The 21,106-nt window shown below is 37.4% G+C and overlaps 17 non-coding genes across 17 annotated transcripts; all 17 read right to left on the bottom strand.

The window, feature by feature from the left end:
* Positions 1-237: 237 nt before the first annotated feature.
* trnap-ugg (transfer RNA proline (anticodon UGG)) lies at positions 238-309 on the bottom strand. The gene has a single exon. It is a non-coding gene; the product is annotated as a tRNA-Pro (tRNA).
* Positions 310-592: 283 nt separating this feature from the next.
* Positions 593-664, bottom strand: trnap-agg (transfer RNA proline (anticodon AGG)). The gene has a single exon. It is a non-coding gene; the product is annotated as a tRNA-Pro (tRNA).
* An 817-nt stretch (positions 665-1,481) lies between these two features.
* On the bottom strand, positions 1,482-1,553 carry trnap-agg (transfer RNA proline (anticodon AGG)). Its single transcript has one exon. It is a non-coding gene; the product is annotated as a tRNA-Pro (tRNA).
* An 817-nt stretch (positions 1,554-2,370) lies between these two features.
* Positions 2,371-2,442, bottom strand: trnap-agg (transfer RNA proline (anticodon AGG)). Its single transcript has one exon. It is a non-coding gene; the product is annotated as a tRNA-Pro (tRNA).
* An 817-nt stretch (positions 2,443-3,259) lies between these two features.
* On the bottom strand, positions 3,260-3,331 carry trnap-ugg (transfer RNA proline (anticodon UGG)). The gene has a single exon. It is a non-coding gene; the product is annotated as a tRNA-Pro (tRNA).
* A 283-nt stretch (positions 3,332-3,614) lies between these two features.
* trnap-agg (transfer RNA proline (anticodon AGG)) lies at positions 3,615-3,686 on the bottom strand. Its single transcript has one exon. It is a non-coding gene; the product is annotated as a tRNA-Pro (tRNA).
* An 816-nt stretch (positions 3,687-4,502) lies between these two features.
* On the bottom strand, positions 4,503-4,574 carry trnap-agg (transfer RNA proline (anticodon AGG)). The gene has a single exon. It is a non-coding gene; the product is annotated as a tRNA-Pro (tRNA).
* An 818-nt stretch (positions 4,575-5,392) lies between these two features.
* trnap-agg (transfer RNA proline (anticodon AGG)) lies at positions 5,393-5,464 on the bottom strand. Its single transcript has one exon. It is a non-coding gene; the product is annotated as a tRNA-Pro (tRNA).
* Positions 5,465-6,281: 817 nt separating this feature from the next.
* On the bottom strand, positions 6,282-6,353 carry trnap-ugg (transfer RNA proline (anticodon UGG)). Its single transcript has one exon. It is a non-coding gene; the product is annotated as a tRNA-Pro (tRNA).
* Positions 6,354-6,636: 283 nt separating this feature from the next.
* Positions 6,637-6,708, bottom strand: trnap-agg (transfer RNA proline (anticodon AGG)). The gene has a single exon. It is a non-coding gene; the product is annotated as a tRNA-Pro (tRNA).
* Positions 6,709-7,525: 817 nt separating this feature from the next.
* On the bottom strand, positions 7,526-7,597 carry trnap-agg (transfer RNA proline (anticodon AGG)). Its single transcript has one exon. It is a non-coding gene; the product is annotated as a tRNA-Pro (tRNA).
* An 817-nt stretch (positions 7,598-8,414) lies between these two features.
* On the bottom strand, positions 8,415-8,486 carry trnap-agg (transfer RNA proline (anticodon AGG)). The gene has a single exon. It is a non-coding gene; the product is annotated as a tRNA-Pro (tRNA).
* Positions 8,487-11,436: 2,950 nt separating this feature from the next.
* Positions 11,437-11,508, bottom strand: trnap-agg (transfer RNA proline (anticodon AGG)). Its single transcript has one exon. It is a non-coding gene; the product is annotated as a tRNA-Pro (tRNA).
* An 814-nt stretch (positions 11,509-12,322) lies between these two features.
* trnap-agg (transfer RNA proline (anticodon AGG)) lies at positions 12,323-12,394 on the bottom strand. Its single transcript has one exon. It is a non-coding gene; the product is annotated as a tRNA-Pro (tRNA).
* Positions 12,395-13,209: 815 nt separating this feature from the next.
* On the bottom strand, positions 13,210-13,281 carry trnap-ugg (transfer RNA proline (anticodon UGG)). The gene has a single exon. It is a non-coding gene; the product is annotated as a tRNA-Pro (tRNA).
* A 1,174-nt stretch (positions 13,282-14,455) lies between these two features.
* On the bottom strand, positions 14,456-14,527 carry trnap-ugg (transfer RNA proline (anticodon UGG)). Its single transcript has one exon. It is a non-coding gene; the product is annotated as a tRNA-Pro (tRNA).
* An 815-nt stretch (positions 14,528-15,342) lies between these two features.
* Positions 15,343-15,414, bottom strand: trnap-ugg (transfer RNA proline (anticodon UGG)). Its single transcript has one exon. It is a non-coding gene; the product is annotated as a tRNA-Pro (tRNA).
* Between the last annotated feature and the right edge of the window lie 5,692 nt (positions 15,415-21,106).

Raw genomic sequence — 21,106 nt, 5'->3', positions numbered from 1 at the left:
ATCTGGTATTATCTACCAGCAAACGTGGAGATCTTTCACTAACCGACTGTTCATGTTAATGTTCTGTGGGTTCAATATAATTGGGAGCCGGCGGAAGGAGAATGATTTTCCTGGGTCTTTATCAAATGAATAATAGGCTGTGTGTGAAGGAAACCCCAACTTGTCAGGTTTTTTTTCCACTTCATTTATGTCTTTTTCATACTTGGCAAGAACACATTTCAACAAAGAGTTTATCTAGGGCTCGTCCGGGATTTGAACCCGGGACCTCTCGCACCCAAAGCGAGAATCATACTCCTAGACCAACGAGCCTCTTGTATAACTCTTCAAAATGTATGAAACTCAGGGATGACATTTTGATCTGGTATTACCAAATAGCAAATGTGGAGAGTCTTTCACTAACCTACTGGTCAAGTTAAAGTTCAGTGGGTTCAATATAATTGGGAGTTGGCTTAAAGAGAATGTTTTTCTTGGGTCTTCATCAAATGAATAATAGGCTGTGTGAAGAAAACCCCAACTTGTCAGGTTGTTCTTTCACTAGATTGATGTTTATATCATACTTGGCAAACACACATCTCAACAATGATTGTATCTTGGGCTCGTCCGGGATTTGAACCCGGGACCTCTCGCACCCTAAGCGAGAATCATACTCCTAGACCAACGAGCCACGTTATTTATGATAAGTTCTCCAGGAAACAAAAAAATTCAAGCCAAAACTTCCACAGTTTATTATGTTGTCCTAAGATAAAAAAGAGGCTATGTTTCATTTTGTATTGTTGATTTAGTTAGTATTTTTGACAACCAGCTAGTGACCTTGTTCTTTTCAATCAACATGGCAATCCTTTGAGGATCATTGTCAAGATTTCCATGACATTGAGTGTATCTGTTATGCTCGTGTATGTAACAAGAACATTTTGTCTTTACTCTTTGATTTTTAGTACACAGTAGATTTAAAAAACCTAAAGAGTTTGCATAGAAACAAGATTTAGTTGAGGGAAAAAATTAATGTTTGAGTGAGGTTGTGTTGCAAATGATTGAGTTCCTCTTTGAATAGAACTCATTCTCCTCAATTGCCCTTTATTTATATTAAGTGACTTCAGAACAAGTACTTTCTAGCAATGAAGGCTGTGCTCAACTGGGATTTGAACCCCGTATCTCTTGCACCCAAAGCGATAACCATGTTCCTAGACCAATGACCCTCTTGTATATGTCTTCAAAATTCATGAAACTCAGGGATGACCTTTTCATCTGGTATTACCAACTAGCAAACGTGGAGATCTTTCACTAACCTACTGTTCAAGTTAAAAGTTCAGTGGGTTCAATATAATTGGGAGTTGGCTTAAAGAGAATGTTTTTCTTGGGTCTTTATAAAATGAATAATAGGCTGTGTGTCAAGAAAACCCCAACTAGTCAGGTTGTCCTTTCATTTCATTGATGTGCTTATCATACTTGGGAAACACACATCTCAACAATGATTGTATCCTGGGCTCGTCCGGGATTTGAACCCGGGACCTCTCGCACCCTAAGCGAGAATCATACTCCTAGACCAACGAGCCACATTTATAAATATAAGTTCATCAGGAAACTAAAAAATTCAAGCCAAAACTTCCACAGTTTATTATGTTGTCCTAAGATAAAAAAAGAGGCTATGTTTCATTTTGTATTGTTGATTTAGTTAGTATTTTTGACAACCAGCTAGTAACCTTGTTCTTTTCAATCAACATGGCAATCCTTTGAGGATCATTGTCAAGATGTCCATGACATTGAGTGTATCTGTTATGCTCGTGTATGTAACAAGAACATTTTGTCCTTACTCTTTGATTTTTAGTACACAGTAGATTTAAAAAACCTAAAGAGTTGGCATAGAAACAAGATTTAGTTGAGGGAAAAAATTAATGTTTGAGTGAGGTTGTGTTGCAAATGATTGAGTTCCTCTTTGAATAGAAATCATTCTCCTCAATTGCCCTTTATTTATATTAAGTGACTTCAGAACAAGTACTTTCTAGCAATGAAGGCTGTGCTCGACTGGGATTTGAACCCCGTATCTCTTGCACCCAAAGCGATAACCATGTTCCTAGGCCAATGACCCTCTTGTATATGTCTTCAAAATTCATGAAACTCAGGGATGACCTTTTCATCTGGTATTACCAAGTAGCAAACGTGGAGATCTTTCACTAACCTACTGTTCAAGTTAAAGTTCAGTGGGTTCAATTTAATTGGGAGTTGGCTTAAAGAGAATGTTTTTCTTGGGACTTTATCAAATGAATAATAGGCTGTGTGTCAAGAAAACCTAAAATAGTCAGGTTGTCCTTTCATTTGATTGATGTGCTTATCATACTTGGGAAACACACATCTCAACAATGATTATATCTTGGGCTCGTCCGGGATTTGAACCCGGGACCTCTCGCACCCTAAGCGAGAATCATACTCCTAGACCAACGAGCCACATTTATAAATATTAGTTCATCAGGAAACTAAAAAATTCAAGCCATAACTTCCACAGTTTATTATGTTGTCCTAAGATAAAAAAGAGGCTATGTTTCATTTTGTATTGTTGATTTAGTTAGTATTTTTGACAACCAGCTAGTAACCTTGTTCTTTTCAATCAACATGGCAATCCTTTGAGGATCATTATCAAGATTTCCATGACATTGAGTGTATATGTTATGCTCATGTATGTAACAAGAACATGAGGTCCTTACTCTTTGATTTTTAGTTCACAGTAGATTTAAAACACTAAAGGGTTGGTACATAAACAAGATTTGGTTGAGGGAAGAATTCATGTTTGAGTGAGGTTGTGTTGCAAATGATTGAGTTGCTCTATAGTTAAAAATAATTCTCCTCATTTTACCTTTATTATTTATATTAAGTGACTTTAGAACAAGTACTTTTTAGCAATGAAAGCTGGGCTTGTCTGTGATTTGAACCCAGTATTTCTTGCACCCAAAGAGATAACCATACTCCTAGACCAACGAGCCTCTTGTTTTAGACTTCAAAAATAATGAAACTCAAGGGTGACCTTTTCATCTGGTATTATCTACCAGCAAACGTGGAGATCTTTCACTAACCGACTGTTCATGTTAATGTTCTGTGGGTTCAATATAATTGGGAGTCGGCGGAAAGAGAATGATTTTCCTGGGTCTTTATCAAATGAATAATAGGCTGTGTGTGAAGGAAACCCCAACTTGTCAGGTTTTTTTTCCACTTCATTTATGTCTTTTTCATACTTGGCAAGAACACATTTCAACAAAGAGTTTATCTAGGGCTCGTCCGGGATTTGAACCCGGGACCTCTCGCACCCAAAGCGAGAATCATACTCCTAGACCAACGAGCCTCTTGTATAACTCTTCAAAATGTATGAAACTCAGGGATGACATTTTGATCTGGTATTACCAAATAGCAAATGTGGAGAGTCTTTCACTAACCTACTGGTCAAGTTAAAGTTCAGTGGGTTCAATATAATTGGGAGTTGGCTTAAAGAGAATGTTTTTCTTGGGTCTTCATCAAATGAATAATAGGCTGTGTGAAGAAAACCCCAACTTGTCAGGTTGTTCTTTCACTAGATTGATGTTTAAATCATACTTGGCAAACACACATCTCAACAATGATTGTATCTTGGGCTCGTCCGGGATTTGAACCCGGGACCTCTCGCACCCTAAGCGAGAATCATACTCCTAGACCAACGAGCCACGTTATTTATGATAAGTTCTCCAGGAAACAAAAAAATTCAAGCCAAAACTTCCACAGTTTATTATGTTGTCCTAAGATAAAAAAGAGGCTATGTTTCATTTTGTATTGTGGATTTAGTTAGTATTTTTGACAACCAGCTAGTGACCTTGTTCTTTTCAATCAACATGGCAATCCTTTGAGGATCATTGTCAAGATTTCCATGACATTGAGTGTATCTGTTATGCTCGTGTATGTAACAAGAACATTTTGTCTTTACTCTTTGATTTTTAGTACACAGTAGATTTAAAAAACCTAAAGAGTTTGCATAGAAACAAGATTTAGTTGAGGGAAAAAATTAATGTTTGAGTGAGGTTGTGTTGCAAATGATTGAGTTCCTCTTTGAATAGAACTCATTCTCCTCAATTGCCCTTTATTTATATTAAGTGACTTCAGAACAAGTACTTTCTAGCAATGAAGGCTGTGCTCAACTGGGATTTGAACCCCGTATCTCTTGCACCCAAAGCGATAACCATGTTCCTAGACCAATGACCCTCTTGTATATGTCTTCAAAATTCATGAAACTCAGGGATGACCTTTTCATCTGGTATTACCAACTAGCAAACGTGGAGATCTTTCACTAACCTACTGTTCAAGTTAAAGTTCAGTGGGTTCAATATAATTGGGAGTTGGCTTAAAGAGAATGTTTTTCTTGGGTCTTTATCAAATGAATAATAGGCTGTGTGTCAAGAAAACGCCAACTAGTCAGGTTGTCCTTTCATTTCATTGATGTGCTTATCATACTTGGGAAACACACATCTCAACAATGATTGTATCCTGGGCTCGTCCGGGATTTGAACCCGGGACCTCTCGCACCCTAAGCGAGAATCATACTCCTAGACCAACGAGCCACATTTATAAATATAAGTTCATCAGGAAACTAAAAAATTCAAGCCAAAACTTCCACAGTTTATTATGTTGTCCTAAGATAAAAAAAAGAGGCTATGTTTCATTTTGTATTGTTGATTTAGTTAGTATTTTTGACAACCAGCTAGTAACCTTGTTCTTTTCAATCAACATGGCAATCCTTTGAGGATCATTGTCAAGATGTCCATGACATTGAGTGTATCTGTTATGCTCGTGTATGTAACAAGAACATTTTGTCCTTACTCTTTGATTTTTAGTACACAGTAGATTTAAAAAACCTAAAGAGTTGGCATAGAAACAAGATTTAGTTGAGGGAAAAAATTAATGTTTGAGTGAGGTTGTGTTGCAAATGATTGAGTTCCTCTTTGAATAGAACTCATTCTCCTCAATTGCCCTTTATTTATATTAAGTGACTTCAGAACAAGTACTTTCTAGCAATGAAGGCTGTGCTCGACTGGGATTTGAACCCCGTATGTCTTGCACCCAAAGCGATAACCATGTTCCTAGGCCAATGACCCTCTTGTATATGTCTTCAAAATTCATGAAACTCAGGGATGACCTTTTCATCTGGTATTACCAAGTAGCAAACGTGGAGATCTTTCACTAACCTACTGTTCAAGTTAAAGTTCAGTGGGTTCAATTTAATTGGGAGTTGGCTTAAAGAGAATGTTTTTCTTGGGACTTTATCAAATGAATAATAGGCTGTGTGTCAAGAAAACCTAAAATAGTCAGGTTGTCCTTTCATTTGATTGATGTGCTTATCATACTTGGGAAACACACATCTCAACAATGATTATATCTTGGGCTCGTCCGGGATTTGAACCCGGGACCTCTCGCACCCTAAGCGAGAATCATACTCCTAGACCAACGAGCCACATTTATAAATATAAGTTCATCAGGAAACTAAAAAATTCAAGCCATAACTTCCACAGTTTATTATGTTGTCCTAAGATAAAAAAGAGGCTATGTTTCATTTTGTATTGTTGATTTAGTTAGTATTTTTGACAACCAGCTAGTAACCTTGTTCTTTTCAATCAACATGGCAATCCTTTGAGGATCATTATCAAGATTTCCATGACATTGAGTGTATATGTTATGCTCATGTATGTAACAAGAACATGAGGTCCTTACTCTTTGATTTTTAGTTCACAGTAGATTTAAAACACTAAAGGGTTGGTACATAAACAAGATTTGGTTGAGGGAAGAATTCATGTTTGAGTGAGGTTGTGTTGCAAATGATTGAGTTGCTCTATAGTTAAAAATAATTCTCCTCATTTTACCTTTATTATTTATATTAAGTGACTTTAGAACAAGTACTTTTTAGCAATGAAAGCTGGGCTTGTCTGTGATTTGAACCCAGTATTTCTTGCACCCAAAGAGATAACCATACTCCTAGACCAACGAGCCTCTTGTTTTAGACTTCAAAAATAATGAAACTCAAGGGTGACCTTTTCATCTGGTATTATCTACCAGCAAACGTGGAGATCTTTCACTAACCGACTGTTCATGTTAATGTTCTGTGGGTTCAATATAATTGGGAGTCGGCGGAAAGAGAATGATTTTCCTGGGTCTTTATCAAATGAATAATAGGCTGTGTGTGAAGGAAACCCCAACTTGTCAGGTTTTTTTTCCACTTCATTTATGTCTTTTTCATACTTGGCAAGAACACATTTCAACAAAGAGTTTATCTAGGGCTCGTCCGGGATTTGAACCCGGGACCTCTCGCACCCAAAGCGAGAATCATACTCCTAGACCAACGAGCCTCTTGTATAACACTTCAAAATGTATGAAACTCAGGGATGACATTTTGATCTGGTATTACCAAATAGCAAATGTGGAGAGTCTTTCACTAACCTACTGGTCAAGTTAAAGTTCAGTGGGTTCAATATAATTGGGAGTTGGCTTAAAGAGAATGTTTTTCTTGGGTCTTCATCAAATGAATAATAGGCTGTGTGAAGAAAACCCCAACTTGTCAGGTTGTTCTTTCACTAGATTGATGTTTAAATCATACTTGGCAAACACACATCTCAACAATGATTGTATCTTGGGCTCGTCCGGGATTTGAACCCGGGACCTCTCGCACCCTAAGCGAGAATCATACTCCTAGACCAACGAGCCACGTTATTTATGATAAGTTCTCCAGGAAACAAAAAAATTCAAGCCAAAACTTCCACAGTTTATTATGTTGTCCTAAGATAAAAAAGAGGCTATGTTTCATTTTGTATTGTTGATTTAGTTAGTATTTTTGACAACCAGCTAGTGACCTTGTTCTTTTCAATCAACATGGCAATCCTTTGAGGATCATTGTCAAGATTTCCATGACATTGAGTGTATCTGTTATGCTCGTGTATGTAACAAGAACATTTTGTCTTTACTCTTTGATTTTTAGTACACAGTAGATTTAAAAAACCTAAAGAGTTTGCATAGAAACAAGATTTAGTTGAGGGAAAAAATTAATGTTTGAGTGAGGTTGTGTTGCAAATGATTGAGTTCCTCTTTGAATAGAACTCATTCTCCTCAATTGCCCTTTATTTATATTAAGTGACTTCAGAACAAGTACTTTCTAGCAATGAAGGCTGTGCTCAACTGGGATTTGAACCCCGTATCTCTTGCACCCAAAGCGATAACCATGTTCCTAGACCAATGACCCTCTTGTATATGTCTTCAAAATTCATGAAACTCAGGGATGACCTTTTCATCTGGTATTACCAACTAGCAAACGTGGAGATCTTTCACTAACCTACTGTTCAAGTTAAAAGTTCAGTGGGTTCAATATAATTGGGAGTTGGCTTAAAGAGAATGTTTTTCTTGGGTCTTTATAAAATGAATAATAGGCTGTGTGTCAAGAAAACCCCAACTAGTCAGGTTGTCCTTTCATTTCATTGATGTGCTTATCATACTTGGGAAACACACATCTCAACAATGATTGTATCCTGGGCTCGTCCGGGATTTGAACCCGGGACCTCTCGCACCCTAAGCGAGAATCATACTCCTAGACCAACGAGCCACATTTATAAATATAAGTTCATCAGGAAACTAAAAAATTCAAGCCAAAACTTCCACAGTTTATTATGTTGTCCTAAGATAAAAAAAGAGGCTATGTTTCATTTTGTATTGTTGATTTAGTTAGTATTTTTGACAACCAGCTAGTAACCTTGTTCTTTTCAATCAACATGGCAATCCTTTGAGGATCATTGTCAAGATGTCCATGACATTGAGTGTATCTGTTATGCTCGTGTATGTAACAAGAACATTTTGTCCTTACTCTTTGATTTTTAGTACACAGTAGATTTAAAAAACCTAAAGAGTTGGCATAGAAACAAGATTTAGTTGAGGGAAAAAATTAATGTTTGAGTGAGGTTGTGTTGCAAATGATTGAGTTCCTCTTTGAATAGAACTCATTCTCCTCAATTGCCCTTTATTTATATTAAGTGACTTCAGAACAAGTACTTTCTAGCAATGAAGGCTGTGCTCGACTGGGATTTGAACCCCGTATCTCTTGCACCCAAAGCGATAACCATGTTCCTAGACCAATGACACTCTTGTATATGTCTTCAAAATTCATGAAACTCAGGGATGACCTTTTCATCTGGTATTACCAAGTAGCAAACGTGGAGATCTTTCACTAACCTACTGTTCAGGTTAAAGTTCAGTGGGTTCAATTTAATTGGGAGTTGGCTTAAAGAGAATGTTTTTCTTGGGACTTTATCAAATGAATAATAGGCTGTGTGTCAAGAAAACCTAAACTAGTCAGGTTGTCCTTTCATTTGATTGATGTGCTTATCATACTTGGGAAACACACATCTCAACAATGATTATATCTTGGGCTCGTCCGGGATTTGAACCCGGGACCTCTCGCACCCTAAGCGAGAATCATACTCCTAGACCAACGAGCCACATTTATAAATATAAGTTCATCAGGAAACTAAAAAATTCAAGCCATAACTTCCACAGTTTATTATGTTGTCCTAAGATAAAAAAGAGGCTATGTTTCATTTTGTATTGTTGATTTAGTTAGTATTTTTGACAACCAGCTAGTAACCTTGTTCTTTTCAATCAACATGGCAATCCTTTGAGGATCATTATCAAGATTTCCATGACATTGTGTGTATATGTTATGCTCATGTATGTAACAAGAACATGAGGTCCTTACTCTTTGATTTTTAGTTCACAGTAGATTTAAAACACTAAAGGGTTGGTACATAAACAAGATTTGGTTGAGGGAAGAATTCATGTTTGAGTGAGGTTGTGTTGCAAATGATTGAGTTGCTCTAAAGTTAAAAATAATTCTCCTCATTTTACCTTTATTATTTATATTAAGTGACTTTAGAACAAGTACTTTTTAGCAATGAAAGCTGGGCTTGTCTGTGATTTGAACCCAGTATTTCTTGCACCCAAAGAGATAACCATACTCCTAGACCAACGAGCCTCTTGTTTTAGACTTCAAAAATAATGAAACTCAAGGGTGACCTTTTCATCTGGTATTATCTACCAGCAAACGTGGAGATCTTTCACTAACCGACTGTTCATGTTAAAGTTCTGTGGGTTCAATATAATTGGGAGTCGGCGGAAAGAGAATGATTTTCCTGGGTCTTTATCAAATGAATAATAGGCTGTGTGTGAAGGAAACCCCAACTTGTCAGGTTTTTTTTCCACTTCATTTATGTCTTTTTCATACTTGGCAAGAACACATTTCAACAAAGAGTTTATCTAGGGCTCATCCGGAATTTGAACCCGGGACCTCTCGCACCCAAAGCGAGAATCATACTCCTAGACCAACGAGCCTCTTGTATAACTCTTCAAAATGTATGAAACTCAGGGATGACATTTTGATCTGGTATTACCAAATAGCAAATGTGGAGAGTCTTTCACTAACCTACTGGTCAAGTTAAAGTTCAGTGGGTTCAATATAATTGGGAGTTGGCTTAAAGAGAATGTTTTTCTTGGGTCTTCATCAAATGAATAATAGGCTGTGTGAAGAAAACCCCAACTTGTCAGGTTGTTCTTTCACTAGATTGATGTTTAAATCATACTTGGCAAACACACATCTCAACAATGATTGTATCTTGGGCTCGTCCGGGATTTGAACCCGGGACCTCTCACACCCTAAGCGAGAATCATGCTCCTAGACCAACGTGCCACGTTATTAATGATAAGTTCTCCAGGAAACTAAAAAATTCAAGCCAAAACTTCCACAGTTTATTATGTTGTCCTAAGATAAAAAAGAGGCTATGTTTCATTTTGTATTGTTGATTTAGTTAGTATTTTTGACAACCAGCTAGTGACCTTGTTCTTTTCAATCAACATGGCAATCCTTTGAGGATCATTGTCAAGATTTCCATGACATTGAGTGTATCTGTTATGCTCGTGTATGTAACAAGAACATTTTGTCCTTACTCTTTGATTTTTAGTACACAGTAGATTTAAAAAACCTAAAGAGTTGGCATAGAAACAAGATTTAGTTGAGGGAAAAAAATAATGTTTGAGTGAGGTTGTGTTGCAAATGATTGAGTTCCTCTTTGAATAGAACTCATTCTCCTCAATTGCCCTTTTATTTATATTAAGTGACTTTAGAACAAGTAGTATCTAGCAATGAAGGCTGTGCTCGACTGGGATTTGAACCCCGTATCTCTTGCACCCAAAGCGATAACCATGTTCCTAGACCAATGACCCTCTTGTATATGTCTTCAAAATTCATGAAACTCAGGGATGACCTTTTCATCTGGTATTACCAACTAGCAAACGTGGAGATCTTTCACTAACCTACTGTTCAAGTTAAAGTTCAGTGGGTTCAAAATAATTGGGAGTTGGCTTAAAGAGAATGTTTTTCTTGGGTCTTTATCAAATGAATAACAGCCTGTGTGTCAAGAAAACCTAAACTAGTCAGGTTGTCCTTTCATTTGATTGATGTGCTTATCATACTTGGGAAACACACATCTCAACAATGATTGTATCTTGGGCTCGTCCGGGATTTGAACCCGGGACCTCTCGCACCCTAAGCGAGAATCATACTCCTAGACCAACAAGCTACATTTATAAATATAAGTTCATCAGGAAACTAAAAAATTCAAGCCAAAACTTCCACAGTTTATTATGTTGACCTAAGATAAAAAAAGAGGCTATGTTTCATTTTGTATTGTTGATTTAGTTAGTATTTTTGACAACCAGCTAGTAACCTTGTTCTTTTCAATCAACATGGCAATCCTTTGAGGATCATTGTCAAGATTTCCATGACATTGAGTGTATCTGTTATGCTCGTGTATGTAACAAGAACATTTTGTCCTTACTCTTTGATTTTTAGTACACAGTAGATTTAAAAAACCTAAAGAGTTGGCATAGAAACAAGATTTAGTTGAGGGAAAAAATTAATGTTTGAGTGAGGTTGTGTTGCAAATGATTGAGTTCCTCTTTGAATAGAACTCATTCTCCTCAATTGCCCTTTATTTATATTAAGTGACTTCAGAACAAGTACTTTCTAGCAATGAAGGCTGTGCTCAACTGGGATTTGAACCCCGTATCTCTTGCACCCAAAGCGATAACCATGTTCCTAGACCAATGACCCTCTTGTATATGTCTTCAAAATTCATGAAACTCAGGGATGACCTTTTCATCTGGTATTACCAACTAGCAAACGTGGAGATCTTTCACTAACCTACTGTTCAAGTTAAAGTTCAGTGGGTTCAATATAATTGGGAGTTGGCTTAAAGAGAATGTTTTTCTTGGGTCTTTATCAAATGAATAATAGGCTGTGTGTCAAGAAATCGCCAACTAGTCAGGTTGTCCTTTCATTTCATTCATGTGCTTATCATACTTGGGAAACACACATCTCAACAATGATTGTATCCTGGGCTCGTCCGGGATTTGAACCCGGGACCTCTCGCACCCTAAGCGAGAATCATACTCCTAGACCAACGAGCCACGTTATTTATGATAAGTTCTCCAGGAAACAAAAAAATTCAAGCCAAAACTTCCACAGTTTATTATGTTGTCCTAAGATAAAAAAGAGGCTATGTTTCATTTTGTATTGTTGATTTAGTTAGTATTTTTGACAACCAGCTAGTGACCTTGTTCTTTTCAATCAACATGGCAATCCTTTGAGGATCATTGTCAAGATTTGCATGACATTGTGTGTATCTGTTATGCTCGTGTATGTAACAAGAACATTTTGTCCTTACTCTTTGATTTTTAGTACACAGTAGATTTAAAAAACCTAAAGAGTTGGCATAGAAACAAGATTTAGTTAAGGGAAAAATTTAATGTTTGAGTGAGGTTGTGTTGCAAATGATTGAGTTCCTCCTTGAATAGAACTCATTCTCCTCAATTGCCCTTTATTTATATTAAGTGACTTCAGAACAAGTACTTTCTAGCAATGAAGGCTGTGCTCAACTGGGATTTGAACCCCGTATCTCTTGCACCCAAAGCGATAACCATGTTCCTAGACCAATGACCCTCTTGTATATGTCTTCAAAATTCATGAAACTCAGGGATGACCTTTTCATCTGGTATTACCAAGTAGCAAACGTGGAGATCTTTCACTAACCTACTGTTCAAGTTAAAGTTCAGTGGGTTCAATTTAATTGGGAGTTGGCTTAAAGAGAATGTTTTTCTTGGGACGTTATCAAATGAATAATAGGCTGTGTGTCAAGAAAACCTAAACTAGTCAGGTTGTCCTTTCATTTGATTGATGTGCTTATCATACTTGGGAAACACATCTCAACAATGATTATATCTTGGGCTCGTCCGGGATTTGAACCCGGGACCTCTCGCACCCTAAGCGAGAATCATACTCCTAGACCAACGAGCCACATTTATAAATATAAGTTCATCAGGAAACTAAAAAATTCAAGCCATAACTTCCACAGTTTATTATGTTGTCCTAAGATAAAAAAGAGGCTGTTTCATTTTGTATTGTTGATTTAGTTAGTATTTTTGACAACCAGCTAGTAACCTTGTTCTTTTCAATCAACATGGCAATCCTTTGAGGATCATTATCAAGATTTCCATGACATTGAGTGTATATGTTATGCTCATGTATGTAACAAGAACATGAGGTCCTTACTCTTTGATTTTTAGTTCACAGTAGATTTAAAACACTAAAGGGTTGGTACATAAACAAGATTTGGTTGAGGGAAGAATTCATGTTTGAGTGAGGTTGTGTTGCAAATGATTGAGTTGCTCTAAAGTTAAAAATAATTCTCCTCATTTTACCTTTATTATTTATATTAAGTGACTTTAGAACAAGTACTTTTTAGCAATGAAAGCTGGGCTTGTCTGTGATTTGAACCCAGTATTTCTTGCACCCAAAGAGATAACCATACTCCTAGACCAACGAGCCTCTTGTTTTAGACTTCAAAAATAATGAAACTCAAGGGTGACCTTTTCATCTGGTATTATCTACCAGCAAACGTGGAGATCTTTCACTAACCGACTGTTCATGTTAAAGTTCTGTGGGTTCAATATAATTGGGAGTCGGCGGAAAGAGAATGATTTTCCTGGGTCTTTATCAAATGAATAATAGGCTGTGTGTGAAGGAAACCCCAACTTGTCAGGTTTTTTTTCCACTTCATTTATGTCTTTTTCATACTTGGCAAGAACACATTTCAACAAAGAGTTTATCTAGGGCTCGTCCGGGATTTGAACCCGGGACCTCTCGCACCCAAAGCGAGAATCATACTCCTAGACCAACGAGCCTCTTGTATAGCTCTTCAAAATGTATGAAACTCAGGGATGACATTTTGATCTGGTATTACCAAATAGCAAATGTGGAGAGTCTTTCACTAACCTACTGGTCAAGTTAAAGTTCAGTGGGTTCAATATAATTGGGAGTTGGCTTAAAGAGAATGTTTTTCTTGGGTCTTCATCAAATGACTAATAGGCTGTGTGAAGAAAACCCCAACTTGTCAGGTTGTTCTTTCACTAGATTGATGTTTAAATCATACTTGGCAAACACACATCTCAACAATGATTGTATCTTGGGCTCGTCCGGGATTTGAACCCGGGACCTCTCACACCCTAAGCGAGAATCATGCTCCTAGAACAACATGCCACGTTATTAATGATAAGTTCTCCAGGAAACTAAAAAATTCAAGCCAAAACTTCCACAGTTTATTATGTTGTCCTAAGATAAAAAAGAGGCTATGTTTCATTTTGTATTGTTGATTTAGTTAGTATTTTTGACAACCAGCTAGTGACCTTGTTCTTTTCAATCAACATGGCAATCCTTTGAGGATCATTGTCAAGATTTCCATGACATTGAGTGTATCTGTTATGCTCGTGTATGTAACAAGAACATTTTGTCCTTACTCTTTGATTTTTAGTACACAGTAGAATTAAAAAAAACCTAAAGAGTTGGCATAGAAACAAGATTTAGTTGAGGGAAAAAAATAATGTTTGAGTGAGGTTGTGTTGCAAATGATTGAGTTCCTCTTTGAATAGAACTCATTCTCCTCAATTGCCCTTTTATTTATATTAAGTGACTTTAGAACAAGTACTATCTAGCAATGAAGGCTGTGCTCGACTGGGATTTGAACCCCGTATCTCTTGCACCCAAACCGATAACCATGTTCCTAGACCAATGACCCTCTTGTATATGTCTTCAAAATTCATGAAACTCAGGGATGACCTTTTCATCTGGTATTACCAAGTAGCAAACGTGGAGATCTTTCACTAACCTACTGTTCAAGTTAAAGTTCAGTGGGTTCAATTTAATTGGGAGTTGGCTTAAAGAGAATGTTTTTCTTGGGACTTTATCAAATGAATAATAGGCTGTGTGTCAAGAAAACCTAAACTAGTCAGGTTGTCCTTTCATTTGATTGATGTGCTTATCATACTTGGGAAACACACATCTCAACAATGATTATATCTTGGGCTCGTCCGGGATTTGAACCCGGGACCTCTCGCACCCAAAGCGAGAATCATACTCCTAGACCAACGAGCCACATTTATAAATATAAGTTAATCAGCAAACTAAAAAATTCAAGCCATAACTTCCACAGTTTATTATGTTGTCCTAAGATAAAAAAGAGGCTGTTTCATTTTGTATTGTTGATTTAGTTAGTATTTTTGACAACCAGCTAGTAACCTTGTTCTTTTCAATCAACATGGCAATCCTTTGAGGATCATTATCAAGATTTCCATGACATTGAGTGTATATGTTATGCTCATGTATGTAACAAGAACATGAGGTCCTTACTCTTTGATTTTTAGTTCACAGTAGATTTAAAACACTAAAGGGTTGGTACATAAACAAGATTTGGTTGAGGGAAGAATTCATGTTTGAGTGAGGTTGTGTTGCAAATGATTGAGTTGCTCTAAAGTTAAAAATAATTCTCCTCATTTTACCTTTATTATTTATATTAAGTGACTTTAGAACAAGTACTTTTTAGCAATGAAAGCTGGGCTTGTCTGTGATTTGAACCCAGTATTTCTTGCACCCAAAGAGATAACCATACTCCTAGACCAACGAGCCTCTTGTTTTAGACTTCAAAAATAATGAAACTCAAGGGTGACCTTTTCATCTGGTATTATCTACCAGCAAACGTGGAGATCTTTCACTAACCGACTGTTCATGTTAAAGTTCTGTGGGTTCAATATAATTGGGAGTCGGCGGAAAGAGAATGATTTTCCTGGGTCTTTATCAAATGAATAATAGGCTGTGTGTGAAGGAAACCCCAACTTGTCAGGTTTTTTTTCCACCTCATTTATGTCTTTTTCATACTTGGCAAGAACACATTTCAACAAAGAGTTTATCTAGGGCTCGTCCGGGATTTGAACCCGGGACCTCTCGCACCCAAAGCGAGAATCATACTCCTAGACCAACGAGCCTCTTGTATAACTCTTCAAAATGTATGAAACTCAGGGATGACATTTTGATCTGGTATTACCAAATAGCAAATGTGGAGAGTCTTTCACTAACCTACTGTTCAAGTTAAAGTTCAGTGGGTTCAATATAATTGGGAGTTGGCTTAAAGAGAATGTTTTTCTTGGGTCTTTATCAAATGAATAATAGCCTGTGTGTCAAGAAAACCTAAACTAGTCAGGTTGTCCTTTCATTTGATTGATGTGCTTATCATACTTGGGAAACACACATCTCAACAATGATTGTATCTTGGGCTCGTCCGGGATTTGAACCCGGGACCTCTTGCACCCTAAGCGAGAATCATACTCCTAGACCAACAAGCTACATTTATAAATATAAGTTCATCAGGAAACTAAAAAATTCAAGCCAACACTTCCACAGTTTATTATGTTGACCTAAGATAAAAAAAGAGGCTATGTTTCATTTTGTATTGTTGATTTAGTTAGTATTTTTGACAACCAGCTAGTAACCTTGTTCTTTTCAATCAACATGGCAATCCTTTGAGGATCATTGTCAAGATTTCCATGACATTGAGTGTATCTGTTATGCTCGTGTATGTAACAAGAACATTTTGTCCTTACTCTTTGATTTTTAGTACACAGTAGATTTAAAAAACCTAAAGAGTTGGCATAGAAACAAGATTTAGTTGAGGGAAAAAATAATGTTTGAGTGAGGTTGTGTTGCAAATGATTGAGTTCCTCTTTGAATAGAACTCATTCTCCTCAATTGCCCTTTATTTATATTAAGTGACTTCAGAACAACTACTTTCTAGCAATGAAGGCTGTGCTCAACTGGGATTTGAACCCCGTATCTCTTGCACCCAAAGCGATAACCATGTTCCTAGACCAATGACCCTCTTGTATATGTCTTCAAAATTCATGAAACTCAGGGATGACCTTTTCATCTGGTATTACCAAGTAGCAAACGTGGAGATCTTTCACTAACCTACTGTTCAAGTTAAAGTTCAGTGGGTTCAATATAATTGGGAGTTGGCTTAAAGAGAATGTTTTTCTTGGGTCTTTATCAAATGAATAATAGCCTGTGTGTCAAGAAAACCTAAACTAGTCAGGTTGTCCTTTCATTTGATTGATGTGCTTATCATACTTGGGAAACACACATCTCAACAATGATTGTATCTTGGGCTCGTCCGGGATTTGAACACGGAACCTCTCGCACCCTAAGCGAGAATCATACTCCTAGACCAACGAGCCACGTTATTTATGATAAATTCTCCAGGAAACTAAAAAATTCAAGCCAAAACTTCCACAGTTTATTATGTTGTCCTAAGATAAAAAAGAGGCTATGTTTAATTTTGTATTGTTGATTTAGTTAGTATTTTTGACAACCAGCTAGTAACCTTGTTCTTTTCAATCAACATGGCAATCCTTTGAGGATCATTGTCAAGATTTCCATGACATTGTGTGTATCTGTTATGCTCATGTATGTAACAAGAACATTTTGTCCTTACTCTTTGATTTTTAGTACACAGTAGATTTAAAAAACCTAAAGAGTTGGCATAGAAACAAGATTTAGTTGAGGGAAAAAATTAATGTTTGAGTGAGGTTGTGTTGCAAATGATTGAGTTCCTCTTTGAATAGAACTCATTCTCCTCAATTGCCCTTTATTTATATTAAGTGACTTCAGAACAAGTACTTTCTAGCAATGAAGGCTGTGCTCGACTGGGATTTGAACCCCGTATCTCTTGCACCCAAAGCGATAACCATGTTCCTAGACCAATGACCCTCTTATATATGTCTTCAAAATTCATGAAACTCAGGGATGACCTTTTCATCTGGTATTACCAAGTAGCAAACGTGGAGATCTTTCACTAACCTACTGTTCAAGTTAAAGTTCAGTGGGTTCAATATCATTGTGAGTTGGCTTAAAGAGAATGTTTTTCTTGGGTCTTCATCAAATGAATAATAGGCTGTGTGAAGAAAACCCCAACTTGTCAGGTTGTTCTTTCACTTGATTGATGTGTAAATCATACTTGGCAAACACACATCTCAACAATGATTGTAACTTGGGCTCGTCCAGGATTTGAACCCGGGACCTCTCACACCCTTAGCGAGAATCATACTCCTAGACCAACGAGCCACGTTATTAATGATAAGTTCTCCAGGAAACTAAAAAATTCAAGCCAAAACTTCCACAGTTCATTATGTTGTCCTAAGATAAAAAAGAGGCTATGTTTGATTTTGTATTGTTGATTTAGTTAGTATTTTTGACAACCAGCTAATGACCTTGTTCTTTTCAATCAACATGGCAATCCTTTGAGGATCATTGTCAAGATTTCCATGACATTGAGGTTATCTGTTAAGCTCGTGTATGTATCAAGAACATTTTTTCCTTACTCTTTGATTTTTAGTACACAGTAGATTTAAAAAACCTAAAGAGTTGGCATAGAAACAAGATTTAGTTGAGGGAAAAAATGAACGTTTGAGTGAGGTTGTGTTGCAAATGATTGAGTTCCTCTTTGAATAGAACTCATTCTCCTCAATTGCCCTTTATTTATATTAAGTGACTTCAGAACAAGTACTTTCTGGCAATGAAGGCTGTACTCGACTGGGATTTGAACCCCGTATCTCTTGCACCCAAAGCGATAACCATGTTCCTAGACCAATGACCCTCTTGTATATGTCTTCAAAATTCATGAAACTCAGGGATGACCTTTTCATCTGGTATTACCAAATAGCAAATGTGGAGATCTTTCACTAACCTACTGTTCAAGTTAAAGTTCAGTGGGTTCAATATACAGGTGCTGGCCAGTAAATTAGAATATCATCAAAAGGTTTAAAATATTTCAGTAATTCCATTCAAAACGTGAAACTTGTACATTATATTCATGCAATGCACACAGACCAATGTATTTCCGATGTTTATTACGTTTAATTTTGATATTTATAGGTGACAACCAATGAAAACATCAAATCTGGTATCTCAGAAAATTAGAATATTCTAAAGGCCAATGAAAAAATGTTTGTTTCTCTAATGTTGGCCAACTGAAAAGAATGAACATGAAAAGAATGTGCATGTATAGCACTCAATACTTAGTCGGGGCTCCTTTTGCCTCAATAACTGCAGTAATGCGGCGTGGCATGGACTCGATCAGTCTGTGGCACTGCTCAGATGTTATGAGAGCCCAGGTTGCTCTGATAGTCGTCTTCAGCTCCTCTGCATTGTTGGGTCTAGCGTATTGCATCCTCCGCTTCACAATACCCCATAGATTTTCTATGGGGTTAAGGTCAGGCGAGTTTGCTGGCCAATCAAGGACAGGGATACCATGGTCCTTGAACCAGGTGCTGGTGGTTTTGGCACTGTGTGCAGGTGCCAAGTCCTGTTGAAAGGTGAAGTCTGCATCCCCATAAAGTTGGTCAGCAGCAGGAAGCATGAAGTGCTCTAAAACTTCCTGGTAGACGGCTGCATTGACCCTGGACCTCAGGAAACAGAGTGGGCCAACACCGGCAGATGACATGGCACCCCACACCATCACTGACGGTGGAAACTTTACACTGGACCTCATGCAACGTGGATTCTGTGCTTCTCCGCTCTTCCTCCAGACTCTGGGTCCTTGATTTCCAAAGGAAATGCAGAACTTGCTTTCATCAGAAAACATAACTTTGGACCACTCAGCATCAGTCCAGTCCTTTTTGTCCTTGGCCCAGGCGAGACGCTTCTTGCGCTGTTTCATGTTCAAGAGTGGCTTGACACACGGAATGCGACACCTGAATCCCATGTCTTTCATGAGTCTCCTCGTGGTGGTTCTTGAAGCGCTGACTCCAGCTGCAGTCCACTCTTTGTGGATCTCCCCCACATTTTTGAATGGGTTTGTCGTCACAATTCTCTGCAGGGTGCGGTTATCCCTAGAGCTTGTACACTTTTTTCTACCACATTTTTTCCGTCCCTTCGCCTGTCTGTTAATGTGCTTGGACACAGAGCTCTGCGAACAGCCAGCTTCTTTAGCAATCACCTTTTGTGTCTTGCCCTCCTTGTGCAAGGTGTCAATGATTGTCTTTTGGACAGCTGTTAAGTCAGAAGTCTTCCCCATGATTGTGGTGCCTTCAAAACAAGACTGAGGGACCTTTTAAAGGCCTTTGCAGGTGTTTTGAGTAAATCAGCTGATTAGAGTGGCAGCAGGTGTCTTCTATATTCAGCCTTTTCAGAATATTCTAATTTTTTGAGATACCAAATTTGGAGTTTTCATTAGTTGTCACTTAGGAATATCAAATTTAAATGTAATGAACATTGGAAATACATTGGTCTGTGTGCATTGCATGAATATAATGTACAAGTTTCACGTTTTGAATGGAATTACTGAAATATTTTCAACCTTTTGATGATATTCTAATTTACTGGCCAGCACCTGTAATTGGGAGTTGGCTTAAAGAGAATGTTTTTCTTGGGTCTTTATCAAATGAATAATAGGCTGTGTGTCAAGAAAACCACAACTAGTCAGGTTGTCCTTTCATTTGATTGATGTGCTTATCATACTTGGGAAACACACATCTCAACAGTGATTGTATCTTGAGCTCGTCCGGGATTTGAACCCGGGACATCTCGAACCCTAAGCGAGAATCATACTCCTAGACCAACGAGCCACATTTATAAATATAAGTTCATCAGGAAACTAAAAAATTCAAGCCATAACTTCCACAGTTTATTATGTTGTCCTAAGATAAAAAAGAGGCTGTTTCATTTTGCATTGTTGATTTAGTTAGTATTTTTGACAACCAGCTAGTAACCTTGTTCTTTTCAATCAACATGGCAATCCTTTGAGGATCATTGTCAAGATTTCCATGATATTGAGTGTATCTGTTAAGCTCGTGTATGTAACAAGAACATTTTGTCCTTACTCTTTGATTTTTAGTACACAGTAGATTTAAAAAACCTAAAGAGTTGGCATAGAAACAAGATTTAGTTGAGGGAAAAAATTAATGTTTGAGTGAGGTTGTGTTGCAAATGATTGAGTTCCTCTTTGAATAGAACTCATTCTCCTCAATTGCCCTTTATTTATATTAAGTGACTTCAGAACAAGTACTTTCTAGCAATGAAGGCTGTACTCGACTGGGATTTGAACCCCGTATCTCTTGCACACAAAGCGATAACCATGTTCATAGACCAATGACCCTCTTGTATATGTCCTCAAAATTCATGAAACTCAGGGATGACCTTTTCATCTGGTATTACCAACTAGCAAACGTGGAGATCTTTCACTAACCTACTGTTCAAGTTAAAGTTCAGTGGGTTCAATATAATTGGGAGTTGGCTTAAAGAGAATGTTTTTCTTGGGTCTTTATCAAATGAATAATAGGCTGTGTGTCAAGAAAACCCCAACTAGCCAGGTTGTCCTTTCATTTGATTGATGTGCTTATCATACTTGGGAAACACACATCTCAACAATGATTGTATCTTGGGCTCGTCCGGGATTTGAACCCGGGACCTCTCGCACCCTAAGCGAGAATCATACTCCTAGACCAACAATCCACATTAGTAATGATAGGTTCTCCAGGAAACTAAAAAATTCAAGCTATAACTTCCACAGTTTATTATGTTGTCCTAAGATAAAAAAGAGGATATGTTTAATTTTGTATTGTTGATTTAGTTAGTATGTTTGACAACCAGATAGTAACCTTGTTCTTTTCAATCAACATGGCAATC

Source organism: Nothobranchius furzeri, chromosome 3, assembly GCF_043380555.1.
Source record: "Nothobranchius furzeri strain GRZ-AD chromosome 3, NfurGRZ-RIMD1, whole genome shotgun sequence".
Taxonomy (NCBI): domain Eukaryota; kingdom Metazoa; phylum Chordata; class Actinopteri; order Cyprinodontiformes; family Nothobranchiidae; genus Nothobranchius; species Nothobranchius furzeri.
This window is presented reverse-complemented; position numbering and strand designations above follow the sequence as displayed.